The sequence below is a fragment of the Hypanus sabinus genome, chromosome 6 (assembly GCF_030144855.1).
Source record: "Hypanus sabinus isolate sHypSab1 chromosome 6, sHypSab1.hap1, whole genome shotgun sequence".
In the NCBI taxonomy this organism is placed as follows: domain Eukaryota; kingdom Metazoa; phylum Chordata; class Chondrichthyes; order Myliobatiformes; family Dasyatidae; genus Hypanus; species Hypanus sabinus.
In genome coordinates this window covers 88,573,929-88,590,734 of record NC_082711.1, presented here as the reverse complement: position 1 = coordinate 88,590,734, position 16,806 = coordinate 88,573,929, and positions in this window count along the sequence as shown.

The following is a 16,806-nucleotide window of genomic DNA, read 5'->3' as shown; positions in this document are numbered from 1 at the left end:
ATGCACATTAAGGATCAATTTCACCCCATGATGTTTTATCATCCTGAGAAGTAACCCCTGTAGGTACGTCATTGCAGTCAAATTTACAGTTAACTTTTTTTTTCAAATTAGAACTTGTGGACCTGAGTACTACATTGGGCCAGCTCAAATCGACAGACATTCATTGGCAGACAGTCGCACAAAATACTTGATATAATAACTGTTTGTCATCTATCTACACTCCAGTGTGGTTAACTCTTTCAGCTCTGCAGCGCTATATGTGTTACATTGTAGAGTCAGCACATTGATGCAGGAAAGAGATCCCAAAGTCATCAGAATTAATTTCAGAGGTTAGATATTATCATATAGTTGACTATTATATAGTGTATTTTGTGTTACAGTCAGGGATATAAATTTGGTTTCACAAGTTGAATGATTTCTAAATGTTCTTTTTATTGATTCTGTTCATTGATTTTAAATCTAGAACTGCATCATATTATCCTAAGCTGACCATTCTTAAGTAAAATCCTTCAGAAGTACCAAATATTCTATTAAGTTATCTGCATTCAGAACACTAATATATTTTCCCTATTGTGCTTCTTTGACTGTGAGAAAAACATTACTGGATTCCTGCTGGTGCCTTCAAGATGAGAGGTTGCACATGGCTGTGCATTGCACAATGAAGACCTCTTTGTCCACTATTTTCCTGAGGGCACATGTTCTGTGAGAGACCATGACAGATTCTTTTATCACACTGACATTTTAATTTTGATGACAATCAATCCCTTCCAAAAAACATTTTTCCTCATTCTGTCAGCTTCTCTCAAAATTCAACATTTAATGGAAAGGAAATAAAGCATCACATTTTCTCGTAAGGAATCAAAATACAAATTATGCATAAATAAGTCAATAGATCAAGTTTTGTCTGAAATGATTAAAATCAGCAATTTTAATTGAAATACATATGTCAATTTGCATATGAAACAAAAACTGCTCATAAAACAGAGTTTTTAAAAAAGAAAGTTACTTCATGTTGGTGGAATGTGGAGAATTTCTGTGTGAGGCACTTAATTAGCAATACAGGAAACAAAATGGTGTGCTGATTAGAACGAAGCCGGGAGAAAAAAAAAATCAAGAGATATTTCAATGTTTTTTTCTTCAAAAATGAAGAAAAGCTAAAGAGAAACATATCAGAGAACAGCCAGTGACGTTGGGTATTTGGATGCAGAGTTCTGAAGGCTGCTTATATTTGGGGACCTACGTAACCTGTGTCATCCCAAATTTCTAGCAACTTCACTAACTTAAAGCAGACCCCATGATCCGAGATCTATGATTGCTCTTATATGCTGTTGACTCACACTAACAGCTTTACACCAGATTCTTATTAGTAATAGCACCAAGCATAGTCTGCTGCTTAGCATTTTTCTCCTTTTGACCTGTTGCTCAAGTAGAAACGGCTTACACTCAATAATTTCCTTTTTAGGTTTTTACGTACATTAGTTTAAAAATACTCTGCAGTAGCCAACAACCAGAAGAACACTATATTTATCATGAAATTTATTACTGTCATGCACTTTCACATATTAAATAGTTTGGAAACCACATACTTCCTAGAAAATAATGCAATGGTCATTGTTACTTTTGGAAATACTTCTGATAAATGTGGTCCCCACTTTGATTTAGCAAACAATTTGTTTTCATTACAGCTACCACTTCATACCAGACTACTTGCAGGATCATCATGAAACTCAGTTTCCATTGGAACATAAAGGCATAGGAAGCATCAAAGTTTTATTCACTGTGTTCATTTAAACTGGGATCTGAGAGGTGAAAGGCCCCTGCTGTAGCATACTACTGTTAAACTCCCATCGGTAAACTTTCTTTACAGATTAAGTGCTTAATACATTATGTAAGCATTTCTAACAAATTTGTCAAATTGAAATGCAGATCTGATCTACCTCACTTTACAGACATTGCTAATTGAACTAATTATTGATTGTTTACCTTGACTTTTGAAGTAAAGTTAGTGGGAGTGAACTTCTGCAGGGGAGTGTTAGTCAGTCACAATAGCTCAGGCTGATGGAAATCCCAGGGAGCATTCATTTTGCAGCTGCACTGTTTCACTTTACTACACTGACTCGCAAAGGATGAGATGGATCTTGCCTAAGCCAAATGATCCAGCTCCTGAATCACAGTCAGATCCAGCAATGGTACACCTCTGGGTAGCTTGCTGAGTGAATGGAGGTAGCCTGGACCCATGGAGACACCATCTTAAGAAAATCAATCTGTCGCATAATATTCAAATCACAAATGAGAAAATCTGCAGATGCTGGAAATCCAACCAACTCTCACAAATTTCTGAAGGAACTCAGCAGGCCAGGCAGCATCCATGGAAAAATGTACAGTCGACGTTTCAGGCGGGTCCTGCTGAAGGGTCTCGGCCTGAAATGTCAACTGTACTTTTTTCTGTAGATGCTGTCTGGCCTGCTGAGCTCTTCCAGTATTTTGTGTGTGTTGTTACATAGTGTCATGGACAAAATGAAATACTGAAGATCAGGCAATATTTGAAGAGTGAGTGTTAATATTTCAAGTCAACTGTTTTGGATGAGTTTGAGGGACGTGTGAAACACTGCTTTTTGTGCTGTTTTTTTCCAGCAGGCTTATGGGTTGGAGATGGTTTTTGATCCTTCCTGGCACATGCTACAGAAATTGCTCTCACTCCCATTGAATGATCTGCTCACTACAAAAAAATTGAGCTAGTCTAGCAACACAAGCTTTCCAAAGGTGATTTAAAAAAAAATATGTTTACAATTTTTTCTTCCCCACTTGATACCTCACTAAGTGTTTTTGAATAGTAAGTGAATCAAAGGATGGGGAGTTAGGGAAAGGTAGCTACCCTGAGGTATCAGTGACAGTTTGGTGTCGTTGAAAGAATGAGGAAATGATTAGAACACCGAAGTGAAGGTACCACTTCTGTTTACGTCTGGTGTTCACCTGTGTACTATAAGACTCTTAACTACTAAAAAGAAATCAGGAAAGGAAAGGAAGTGATTATTATTAATCTCCTTCTCATTCAGAAAGCATTATCAAAAACATTTCTTCTTTTTACCTGTGTTCTCCTCCTCATTGTATATAATGCAGAGAAAAAATGTCACAAACACATTTGATGCTCAGCTTATTTGTGCTTCAAACATGCTTCTGGTTATGACATGGGAAAAGAGCTGAGAAACTGGGTTGAATTAGGAGTAGGCACCTCAGAGGACTGCTCATTCATTCAATTAAAACATGCTTGATTGCTTGATCTGTGGTTCAACTCTATTCAAAGATTTAAACTGCTAATAATTATATGCTATGCAAAGGGTTTGTGCAAAGGAACGTGAGGCAGAGATCGGTGACATTGACAGGTTATTCTTTCTAGGAAAATTAGTTCTGCTTTATTAAATCAGGATTTCATTATACAGTATACACTCAGTGACCACTTTATTAGGTACGCCTGTACAACTGTTTGTTAATGCAAATATCTAATCAGCCAGTCATGTGGCACTGACTCAATGCATAAAAGCATGCAGACATGGTCAAGAGGTTCAGTTGTTGTTCAGACCAAACATCAGAAGAAACATGATCTAAGTGACTTTGACCATGGTATGATTGTTGGTACCAGACAGGGTGGTTTGAGTATCTCAGAAACTGCTGATCCCCTGGGATTTTCATGTACAACAGTCTAGAGTTTAGAGAGAAATGTGCAAAAAAACAAAAAAAATCCAGTATGCGGCAGTTTCCGTGGACAAAAATGTTAATGACAGAAGGCAGAGGAGAATGGCCAGACTGGTTCAAGCTGACAGGAAGATGACAGTAACTTAAATAACCACACGTTACAACAGTGGTGTGCAGAAGAGCATCTCTGCACAACAAATTGAAGTGGATGGGCTACAGCAGCAGAAGACCACAAACACAAACTCTGTGGCCACTTTATTAGGTACAGCAGGTAAACTACCATTCCCTGTTTATTCATTTGTCTATCTGAAAGCCCCTGAAACACCACCATAATATCTGCTTCCACTCCTACCCCTGGCAGACCCTTCCAGGCACCTACCAGTCCCTGCAGCTTCCAGATTCAGAAAAATATCACCATCCTTCATCATTGACAGACAGACATACTTTATTGATCCCGAGGGAAATTGGGTTTCGTTACAGCCGCACCACCCAAGAATAGTGTAGAAATATAGCAATATAAAACCATAAATAATTAAATAATAAAAGGTAAATTATGCCAAGTGGAAATAAGTCCAGGACCAGCCTATTGGCTCAGGGTGTCTGACACTCCGAGGGAGGAGTTGTAAAGTTCGATGGCCACAGGCAGGAATGACTTCCTATGACGCTCAGTGTTGCATCTCGGTGGAATGAGTCTCTGGCTGAATGTACTCCTGTGCCTAACCAGTACATTATGGAGTGGATGGGAGACATTGTCCAAGATGGCATGCAACTTGGACAGCATCCTCTTTTCAGACACCACCGTCAGAGAGTCCAGTTCCACCCCCACAACATCACTGGCCTTACGAATGAGTTTGTTGATTCTGTTGGTGTCTGCTACCCTCAGCCTGCTGTCCCAGCACACAACAGCAAACATGATAGCACTGGCCATCACAGACTCGTAGATCATCCTCAGCATCGTCCGGCAGATGTTAAAGGACCTCAGTCTCCTCAGGAAGTAGAGACGGCTCTGACCCTTCTTGTAGACAGTCCAGATCCAAAGATTCCCACCCAGCTCTGTGGGAGAACCTACAGCAGAAGGACTGCCGCAATTAAAGACTGTAGTTCATCACTCATGGGCAATAAATATTGGGCTTGCCAATGATATCCAGGTCCCCAAAGTAAACTAAAGGAATACTCTTCTAAAACTGAAAACACAATTACAATACTGCAGTAAAGATAGGCCTGACAGCGAAAGCACTTCCGGGACATTTTCTTGTTAGATTTTGCATTACAACATTGTTCCAAATCACAACCATGAGGTTTTTTTTCAAGTTGTGTAACACTGATATTGTGTAACACTGATACTCTGAGCAAATGTCGAAGCATTGTGGTAAGCTGAAAAGAAGATGGATGCCTTAAAATAATTATTATTGTTGCTGCAGGATCTCTTGTGTTTATTACTGTTGCTTGCAAGGTTGGAATGCATGATGACATAAGAAGATGAAACAACAAAATCCACCCTGTAACTACACATCAAAGTTCAAATGACCCAATATACTGATACTGCAGAATGGAAATGCTGAATGACTCAGATGATATAGTCACTCACTGGTGACCTACATTTTTGGGGGGTTGTCTTCATTTATTCCAGGAGATACTCAAATTCAAAAGCACAGAGCAGATGAAGGATTAGCTGTGTCATATTTAATAGGTATATAAAAATGCGTATTAATATCATACCTCAGTCTAACTGACTAAATCAAAGCACCTGATCAAACCCAGGAGATTATTTTGGCCTTACAGTGAAAACAGGTGCTAAGAATCAACTGTCTGAAAGTGTAAATTTAGCATGCAATTCTCATGATTCTTATGGCTGTAGACAGTGACACCAACGACTGCATATTTAGCAGTCCATTACTGATTAGATGTAATATTCCTGGAGCTGTTTATGTTTCCCCAATTCCACCAAAGCAGTGGAATGTACTGGTTGTGAGAGAAGGAAGCCCCAAGGACAAAGGAGGAAAGTGATGATAATCTGCAACGAGGCACTGGGGTACTCTTATGTACTTACAGAGCAGGAAGCATATGATCTACCCAACAGGTGAAAGAGGCTGTAGGGGCAGCTAACTCAATCCATTCAGATCATTTGCATGTTCAGTGAATTGGCTCAGTGCTGCAAAAAATTCCGCATCATAATTATTCCATTTCATAAACTTCCTTTTGAATAATTTCACTTCAACCGGCATCACGTCTTGTACTTGTGGCCATCCAAAAACTAAACACAAGCTCCATATAACGTAAGCTTTCTATTGCTCCACGGGCTTTGATCATATCTCAGGCACATTCCACAGCTCATCAAGCATGCGAGGCATTGGTTTGTAAGTCAGTTTTCTTGAAATATTTTGAAGGGACAAAATAAATTGAGGAGGATCAACCTATAAGCTTTACCCAATTGGTTCAAGTCATAGCTGGGGCTGCATTTGGCCGACTATGTTACCATTCCGGAGAATGGCATGTCAGCCGCGAAGTAGGCGCTAATCACGTTTCTGGTTGACGAGCTGTAGGCCCGTTAGGAGTTACACCCCTATGACCAGTGACTGCAGTCCTCTGAACATCTATCACACCTCTGCCAGACTACTTTGCCTCACACTAAAACAGAAAAATGCTGGAAATATCCAACGCATCCATGGAGGGAAAAACAGAATTAAGATTTCAGGCTGATGAACTTCCCCAAGTTGAAAAACCAACATGTTTTGACTTGCAGAGAAGAACAAAGAGATCATCTGTGATAAAGTTGAGGCTGACTGGTGTGCTGCTCTGTTAGTCACAATTCTTCTGGCAATGAAAAGCAAAGAAAGATGAATTAGAACAGAGGGGAGGGAGAGAGAGAGAGTAAGCAGTGCTGGAATTGTGGAATACTAAAATCTGCTTTAATGTGGATATTATTATTCAATAAGACCATGGCTGATGTGGCTATGGATTCAGCTCCACCTAATTGTCTTTTCCCCACAACCCTTACGTCCCCTGCTAAGCAAATATTTATCTATCTGTGTTTTAAGTGTATTTAATGAGGTATCCTCTACTGCCTCCCTGGGCAGAGAATTCCACAGATTCACTTTATGGAAAAGCAGTTGCTCCTCATCTGTGTACTTTAAATCTATTCCCCTGAATCTTGAGGCTATGCTCCCTAGTTCTAGACTTACTTATGAATGGCAACAACTTTCCTGCCTCTATTTTTATCTATCTCTTTATACGTTTCTATGTTTTATATGTTTCTATAAGATCCCTGCACATTCTTCTGAATTCCAGTGAATAAAGACCTAGACAACTCAATGTCTCCTCATAGGCTAACCTGCAATTAACCTAGTAGACCTGCTCTACTCTGCCTCCAAACCCTATATCTCTTCCCTCAAGTAATGACACCAGAAATGCATACAGTACTCCAGGTGTGGCCTCACCTGTACAGTTGCAGTACAACTTCCCTGCTCAATGCAGCACTTAAAGGAAACATTCCACATGCCTTCTTGATAAGCTGTTGCGCCTGCAAATCAACCGGTTATGAACCATGCACAAGCTCTCCCAAGCCCCTCTACGCAACAGCACGCCGCAAACTTTCACCACTTAAATAATAATCCGATTTTCTGTTTTCAGTTCCAAAGTGGATGACCTTGCATTTACTGGTGTTGTATTATCTGCCAGGCCCTTGCTTATCTATATCTATCTTCCCTTTATTGAATGACAAAGAAAGTTTATGGTGCATTATTGTCTGCTGGTTCTATTTATTTTATTCTTATCTTATTTCCTTTGTGCAAGTTTGCAGTTAATAAATTTACCATGTGTTTCCTTCATTGCAGATCAAACCTCCTTTATTGACTTACTAATGGGACATACCGGTGTCGTCAATGTTGTTACATAAATCCTTTTTCACTGCATTCAGTATATTTCACTGCATTCTCAAAATTCTGCAGTACCTGCTATTGCAATAGATAATGAGAAAAGAGGTGAATTAGTTGTACAACGCTTATTGATGGATGGCACAGAACTGATACGATTTTATGGTTAGAGCAATTGCCCAATGCAACTTGTTGCTACAAGTTACGTGGAATAGTATCTGTAAGCAATAGAAAAAAACTTAAGAAATCTAAGATTAGAAGTAAATAAAAGTCACAAAAATACATAATTAACAATAATACTTCTGGATTAATCCATAGATTTGCTGTTCAATATATTCATTGAACTTTTAATTAAATTGCAGCCTATTTCCAAAAGCCTGAGGATGCACCTGGTGGCCTGGACTACCAAAGCCATTTGATTAGAGAAGTCTCATGTGAATTGAAGGAGACAATCGCCTTATTTATGCCCCATGGTTCATAAATTGGAGGAGTTCACAAACCACATTTTAGGCACAATTCAATAATTTGTCGAGTAATTAATACAGCAGTTGAGGCGATTTCAGTGGAAGCGGGACATAAGAAGGAGATTCTAAAGACATCAGTACTCTTGAGTGGCAGTTAAAATTGCTTCCATAAATTCCTTTAATTATGCCCTAGCTCAGGATTTCATAAATTGATTCAGATTGTTCAATCTTTTCTCAAAGAGATTATTTTCAAACTTTTCTTATGAGTACCGTCTTGAGAACTCCATCAATACAGTAAAGATAGAATATTATTCTGCAAGTTGTCCCTGTTTTGGAGCAGGGATGGGTATGCTCAAGTGGAAGATTGTTGTTGAACATCCGTTTGGAATTAAAGTGAATTGCATGGGTAAAGTAAATTGTATATAGAATATATATAAATTTTACATAAGGAATGGGATTCATGGTCAACCTACTCATTCCTGGAACTTCATGGGTAAGAAGATGGAAACAAAATTAAATGTTGAAATATAATATGTCACATTATATTACGGAGAATTAGAAAATGAAATGTAAATTGTAATGTAAAATTCCAAAACTGTACAAGAAGAAAGAAGAGATTTATGGTAAAGAGAACAGTTCATTGAAATTGGCAGTGCAGGTTAAGCAAGTCGACACTCAGTGGCCACTTTATTAGATACACCTGCTCATTAAGCAAGTACTTAGTCAGCCAATCGTGTGGCAGCAACTCAAACCATAAAAGTATGCAGACGTTGTCAAAAGGTTCAGTAATTGCTCAGACCAAACATCAGAATGGGAAGAAATGTGGTTTAGGTGACTTTGACCGTGGAATGATTGTTGTCAGATGGGATGGTTTGTGTACCTGAGTAAATGTTGCCCTCCTGGGATTTTCCTGCACAACAGTCTCTCAAGCTTACAGAGAATGGTGCGATATACAAAAGAGATCCAGTTTGTGGGTGAAAGCACCTTGTTAATGAGAGAGATCAGAGGAGAATGGCCAGGCTGGTTCAAGTTGACAGGAAGGTGACAGCATCTCAAATAACCATGCATTACAACAATGGCGCACAGAAGAACATTTTTGAATGCACAACACGTCAACCCTTGAAGCGGATGGGTTACAGCAGCAGAAGACCATGAACATACACTCAGTGGCTACTTTATTAGGTACAGGATTTACCTACTAAGGTAGCCATTGAGTGTAAATTAAATAAAAAGGAAGGCCTTCTAAAGAGAATTACAGGTGTGTGATGTACGAACAAAAGCTCCATGCACTTTGAATTACAATGTCTCCCTATCAGACTGAGAAAAGTTGAAGCGGAGTTGCTTTGGAGCCCATCCACCTGAACCTGAAGCAAGGCTTGATCCATCTAAGCACTGCACGGATTTGGAATGGTTGAGTATGGACGGGAAGCGGCCCGGAGCATATTGCTGTGGCAGGGCCAGGTCCCGGTGCTTGTACAGTTTAAACCCCAGGCCACACAGACAGGTAGGTGGGTGTCAGGGCCAGAAATGAGGATCAAGCTGGTTCTGCACTGTGACGTTTTACTCCGCTCTCCTTGGCATTGCTGCGGCTGTGAGACTGCTCCGGCTGCTAGGCGCTTTGTGCCCGCGAGCTTCACAGTGATTTGCCCTGCTATATGATTAACTGAGACCGAGGCTATGGGCCTCCTTTGGCTGATCCGAGATTTTGGTCTATGTACTCAATTTGGTTAGGAATGCTGTTGCTTGCTTTTATTGTTTGGCGTTTCTACCCTTCCCCCCCCCCCCACCTTATATAATGTCATATAATTTATGCACACTCTGATAATAAATGTACTTTGAACTTTGAAGGAGCTCGCAGTGGACGATGGTGCCTCGGTTATTTGTTTATTCATGCCTTTAGTACAATTTCCCAAATCTATCTTTGATCCAGTCAATACACTGTTCAAATTCTGAAAAATACTAGGAACAGAAGCAGGAATGGGCCTATTGGTTCCACACACTTCTCCTGCTGTTCAATAAAATTATGGCTTAACCAATCTTGGTCTCAGTGCTAGTTTTCTGCTCTCTTCCCATACCTCTGAACTCTGCTGTCATTCTGTCAATCCATCTTCACAGCTCTCTCCTTAACTCCATGTTAAATTGTGGGCTATATTTCTGAAACCACACTTTTTGCAGATACAGCCACTAAGGGAAACATTCTATCAGCATCTACCCTGTCAATCCTCTCAGAATATTATGTTTGACTAAGCTCACCACTCATTTTTCTAAACTGCAGAGTAGGGCCCATCCTACTGCACCTTTCTTCATAGGTCAACCTGTTCACCCCAGGAAACAACATGGTGCACAGTCTTTTCCCTGTCCTGCCTTAAGTATGCAGACTGAAACTATCTGTAGAATTGTGGGAGAAGAAATCATGTTGGGACCAAACATGAGAGACTCAAGTGTTTCTAAGTGAAAATGCTCTTTAGATTTCATCCTTCTTGATGAACAAATAAGCTGACCTGTATGATGCTAATACAACAATATTTTAGGATAGTTTTATTTGTCAGTGAAATTTTAAACACAAGGCTCAGTTTTATTCCAATAAGTAAACCCCAGGTATGGCAGGAAACTAAGAATGCCTCTTCATTTTTTTGTTATTAATTAATTTTCTCTCCTACATTTCTGTTCCCTGCACTATGGTTTTCCAGAAAGAAAGTCATCCTCAATCCTTCCTGCTGATACTTCTGGCTCAAACATGAGAGAAACATAATGAAGCTGAAAAGGCGGTTCCATTTGGGCTGTTTCACTCTCAGTCAATGACAGAGCTTTGAAAAACTGCATAGTAGCCTAAACCTTCTGATTGGGAAGTGAAACAACACATACAAAATGCTGGTGGAACACAACAGGCCAGGCAGCATCTATAAGGAGAAGCATTGTTGACATTTCGGGCTGAGACCCTTCGTCAGGACTAACCGAAAGAAAAGACAGTAAGAGATTTGAAAGTAGTGGGGGGAGGGGGAAATGCGAAATGATAGGAGAAGACAGGAGGAGGTGGGATGAAGCTAAAAGCTGGAAAGGTGATTGGCTAAAGTGATACAGAGTTGGAGAAGGGAAAGGATCATGGGACAGGAGGCCTAGGGAGAAAGAAAGAGGGAGGGGAGCACCAGAGGGAGGTGGATAACAGGCAGAGTGATGGGCAGAGAGAGAGATAAAAAAACAAACAACTAAATATGTCAGGGATGGGGCAAGAAGGGGAGGAGGGGCATTAACGGAAGTTAGAGAAGTCGATGTTCATGCCATCAGGTTGGAGGCTACCCAGCTGGTATATAAGATGTTGTTCCTCCAACCTGCGTGTGGATTCATTTTAACAGTAGAGGAGGCCATGGACAGACATATCAGAATGGGAATGGGACGTGGAATTAAAATGTGTGGCCACTGGGAGATCCTGCTTTCTCTGGCGGACCAAGCGTAGGTGTTCAGCGAAATGGTCTCCCATTCTGCGTTGGGTCTCACCAATATATAAAAGGCCACACCGGGAGCACCGGATGCAGTATACCACACCAGCTGACTCACAGGTGAAGTGTCACTTCACCTGGAAGGACTGTCTGGGGCCTTGAATGGTGGTGAGGGAGGAAGTGTAAGGGCAGGTGTAGCACTTGTTCCGCTTACAAGGATAAGTGTCAGGAGGGAGATCAGTGGGAAGGGATGGGGGGGGACGAGTGGACAAGGGAGTCGTGTAGAGAGTGATCCCTGCGGAAAGCAGAAGGGGGGGAGGGAAAGATGTGCTTGGTAGTGGGATCCTGTTGGAGTTGGCAGAAATTACGGAGAATTATACGTTGGACCTGGAGGCTGGTGGGTTTGTAGGTAAGGACAAGGGGAACCCTATCCCGAGTGGGGTGCCGGGCGGATGGGGTGAGGGCAGATGTGCAGGAAATGGGAGAGATGTGTTTGAGAGCAGAGTTGATGGTGGAAGAAGGGAAGCCCCTTTGTTTAAAGAAGTAAGACATCTCCTTCGTCCTGGAATGAAAAGCCTCATCCTGAGAGCAGATGCGACGGAGATGGAGGGATTGGGAGAAGGGGATAGCATTTTTGCAAGAGACAGGGTGGGAAGAGGAAAAGTTCAGGTAGCTGTGAGAGGCTTATAGTAGATTGGGAAGTGCCCGCTTTTAATGAATAAAGTCAGCATTCATGATCAGAAAGTTGGTTGAGCATCCACAATGGCTGATCTCAGGCTGCAATCTTATCTATCAAGATTTAAATTCACCTGCCAGATTTTAAGTGTAATTATGCAGATTAGTGAATAATGATGTGATGGTGTAATGCATCCTATTTCCATCATTATACTCTCTCTTTTTGTAGGTAATTATGGCCCTGAGATACAAATGAAGCTTACGTGACTATTATAAAACAACCATCTGTTGTCTTCTGTTGAAGTTACCTCACTTTTTCCCTTTTTCTTTTAGCTGGTGGTGTGTTTGAAGAGCCTTAATGTTTTGGCTGTGGTATATTTCATTCTGCTTCTCCTGCTCTCTAAGAGCGACGCATCAAAGGCATCCAAAAACAGGATTTGGAGATAGAATAAATCACTCGCTTTCACATTCAACAGGTGCAGGTATGGCTCGGCTCCTGCAAACAGAAGATCTGCTGTCAAACCACAAAACCACCATCGCACTTTCAGTGGCTTCTATTTCTCAGGGCCATTCGAAATTGTCACAATATGAGTAGCAGCAGTCAGTAGTTAAATAAATGAAGGGAATTTTACCTTCTGCATCACAGATCATTCCTGTAGTAATGAAATTTACAATTTTAAGATTGGCAGAAATTTGAGTGGGCTTTCATTGAGTCATGTCATCCTATAGACTTCCTTACACAGTTCTGTAGCTGATGGAAATTACAAAGGACTCTCGTTCATAGGAATTAGCTCAATCTACAGAAAGATGTGCATTATATACAGACTAGGAGCAAAGTAGAGTACTCAACTCTCGGGCCAGTTCCGCCATTTAGTAAAGGTTACGCCTGACTGTGACCAAGGGAGATTAGCTCTACACCTACGTGAATCACCACAGCATTAGGCAATCCTATGATCTCTGCCATAGTGGCCTATGTCAGAACGTCTTTCAAGGGGGTGAACCCTCACAAGGCATGAGGCCCCATTGGTGTAACTGTGCTGACCAGCTGCCTGGAGTTTTGAAGGCACCTTCAACCTCCTACTGCCGTGGTCTGAAGTTCCCACCTACTTCAAAAGGAGAGCAATGCCATCATCCCCTCTGTAGTAATCAACAAGCTTCAAAACCTGGGTATCTGCAGCTCCCTCTGCGATTGGATCCCTGACTTCCTCACTGGGATATCACAGTCACTACAGATTGTGATAACATCTCACTGAAATTCAACACACGTGCGGTCACTCCTCAGGGATGTGTGCTTAGCCCACTGCCCTACTCCCTCTACTCCCATGACTGAGTGGCCAGGTAAAGCTCAGCTGCCACTTATAGACTCGGAGATGAGGGCGCTGTTGTTGGTAAAATCTCAGATGGTAACGAGGAAGCACACAGGAGTGAGATAGATTGGCTGGTTGAATGGTGTTGCAACAACAACCTCACATACTGCATTAGCAAGTCCAAGAAAATTACGGTGGACTTCAGGAAGGTCAAGTTCAAAGAACAAGTGTCAGTGCTCACTGAGGGCTCGGTGGTGGAAGGAGTGAACAGCTTCAAGTCCCAGGACATCAATATTTCAGCAGATCTACTCTGGGCCCAGCACAATCATGAAAATCCTCCTCCCAGTATGAAATTGAGCTTGACTATTGCTCATCTCTTCAAGCTACTACCCAGATTCTGGTCATCTATCACCCCAATCTGAGCTGCTGTGCTTTTGAAAGCCTATGGCTAGGCCTGGACAGTGATGACAACATTCACTGTTATCCATTGCCACCTACATATTTATTCCCTGGATTGTTCTCCCCAGTCACTTCACTGTATCATAGCCTCTGCATACAATTTACACTCACTGAACGTCATTCTGTACATTCATAGTCTTCTGCTGTCTCCACTTCCTGAGGAGACTGAGGTCCTTTAACATCTGCCGGACGATGCTGAGGATGTTCTACGAGGCTGTGGTGACCAGTGCTATCATGTTTGCTGTTGTGTGCTGGGGCATCAGGCTGAGGGTAGCAGATGCCAACAGAATCAACAAACTCATTCGTAAAGCCAGTGATGTTGTGGGGGTGGAACTGGACTCTCTGACGGTGGTGTCTGAAAAGAGGATGCTGTCCAAATTGCATGCCATCTTGGACAATGTCTCCCATCCACTCCATAATGTACTGGTTAGGCACAGGAGTACATTCAGCCAGAGACTCATTCCACCGAGATGCAACACTGAGTGTCATAGGAAGTCATTCCTGCCTGTGGCCATCGAACTTTACAACTCCTCCCTCAGAGTGTCAGACACCCTGAGCCAATAGGCTGGTCCTGGACTTATTTCCACTTGGCATGATTAACTTATTATTATTTAATTATTTATGGTTTTATATTGTTATATTTCTACACTATTCTTGGGTGGTGCGGCTGTAATGAAACCCAATTTCCCTTAGGATCAATAAAGTATGTCTGTCTTTCTGTCTGTCTGTCTGTAGCCCATCCACTTCACGTTTGACATGTGTTCATTGAGGGCTGCTGGTCTGCACATTACTGTTGTACCGCAGTTATTTCAGCTACTGTCACCTTGAACCAGTCTGGCCATTCTCCTTTGACCTCTCTCATTAACATGGCACTTTTGCTCACAGACCGGCTGCTCCCTGGACTCTTTTTGTTTGCTTTTCATACCATTCTCTGTAAACTCTAGAAGTAATTATGCATGTAAATCCAAGGAGATCAACCATCTCTGAGATATTCAAACCACCTTGTCTGGTACCAACAATCACTCCACAGTCAAAGTCATTTAGATCACATTTCCTCCCCCATTCTGATGTTTGGTCTCAACAACATCTGAATCTCTTGACCATGTCTGCATGTTTTTGTGCACCGAGTTGCTGCAACATAATTGGCTGATTCAAAATTTGCATTAATGAGCAGCCGTACCTAATAAAGTGGCCACTGAGTATATATCTTAAAGCTGCATTCATAAACCAAAGTGCTTAACTGACGTTGGATAATAGATTGCCAGCACAAAATGAAAGCACCTAAGTTTCTAAAGAAGGTCTTCAGAGATTTTTATTTTGTTTATTACTGGCTAAAACCAAAAAAAAATCCAGCTATATTTTTGTGTGTAATTCAGCTCCTTATAGATACAGCTCTTAGTAATCCATTCAGTTCTCAGGCAATGATGTTTCGGTAATAGCACTAACTAATCTAAGAATTTTTGTTTAGAAACACACAACACAAACTCAGTTCTAAAATCTATTTATCTCCAGAGTTTATCCAGGCTTACAACACCATTTAGCTTATTTCTTGGTAAAAGAAATAGGTTGAGCCTCAGACAGTTGAATTCCATTCAAAGTTCTGTTAGCATTTATATGATCTGAGGACATAATGGATTTTGGATTCTTATTGATATATTGGCTCATCACCGAATCACTTAGGGAAAGTCGCAATCAATTGAACGGATCCACACCATGCCCCAGTGTGTTTGGAGGTTTGGGGGTAGGAGTAGTTGCACGATTCTACAAACACATGCAGCTGCTCCTGAAATCTTGCTAATTGCAGACTGCTCTACAGAGTAAATTAGCAGAGAAACAGTTGCAAGCTAACTGACAGCTAAATATGAATCAGAGAGGAAACTGCCTGCCAGTGAGGTCAGATCTCAGCGACCATTGTTCTATGGCCTACACCTGCACACTTTGAATGGTAACCATACAATAAGGCATAATTGCAGGACAAATGCAGCACTCTAAATGTTTCTAATGCTGCTGAATGGCAGAAAGTAAGCCTGATTTTGAGTGTTATATTCTATCTAAAGGACGTGGATAGTCACCATTAAATTAATAATTATTGCACTACTACATGCACGTATGTATTTTCTCCCAGAAATCTTAGTTCTTCTTCTAAAGCAAATTGAACATAAAGTTATTTTTATAAAAGTTAAGCATGAAAATTCTGCAATAGTCACATCTGTAGTATTTCCTTTATTAAAATTTGGTACTTATCTCCATTTCAATTGAATGATAGACATTTTATTAAAGTTTACATTTCATTAGAAGACATAGCAATAGATCATGAGGGATTCTGGAGATGATGCTGTTGGTACCTGCTGCAGGTGCTCGATGTCTCAGGATTGCACAGAAGGGAAGGCATCGCTGCTCTCCATTGACCATGGGCTTGTGCTGAGGCTGAGATCGTTATTTTCAGATACTGTTGTCGTCAGATGGCCAAATTTGTGCTGGCACGCTAAAGTAAGCAACATTTTGATCTACTTCATGAGGTTCCTCCTGAGATCTGGGAACTTTTTCCAAGGTCTCGCCAAGGATCTTCATTGCCAGGGGGCAGTGTTGTGCAACAGCGGCCCATTGGTTATCTGATTCTGTTTTAGAGTTCCAGCATCTGCAGCCTTTACATTTTATTTTCAAGGCCAAGTACCATCATCCTCTTGGCACTGATAGCTGAAAACATCAACAATTAGCTCAGCCTCGTCTTATGTATTCACCATATTTGAGGAGGGGGATGCCACTGAATCCCATTTTGCCTGTTGTTCGCGGTTTGTTTTTGTAATGATGTTTCTCTTCTCTGCCAAGTAACCAGCCCATCCATCGAACATACTTTATTTTATATTTTTCAGTCATATCACGTTTGCTAGTGAGTTAA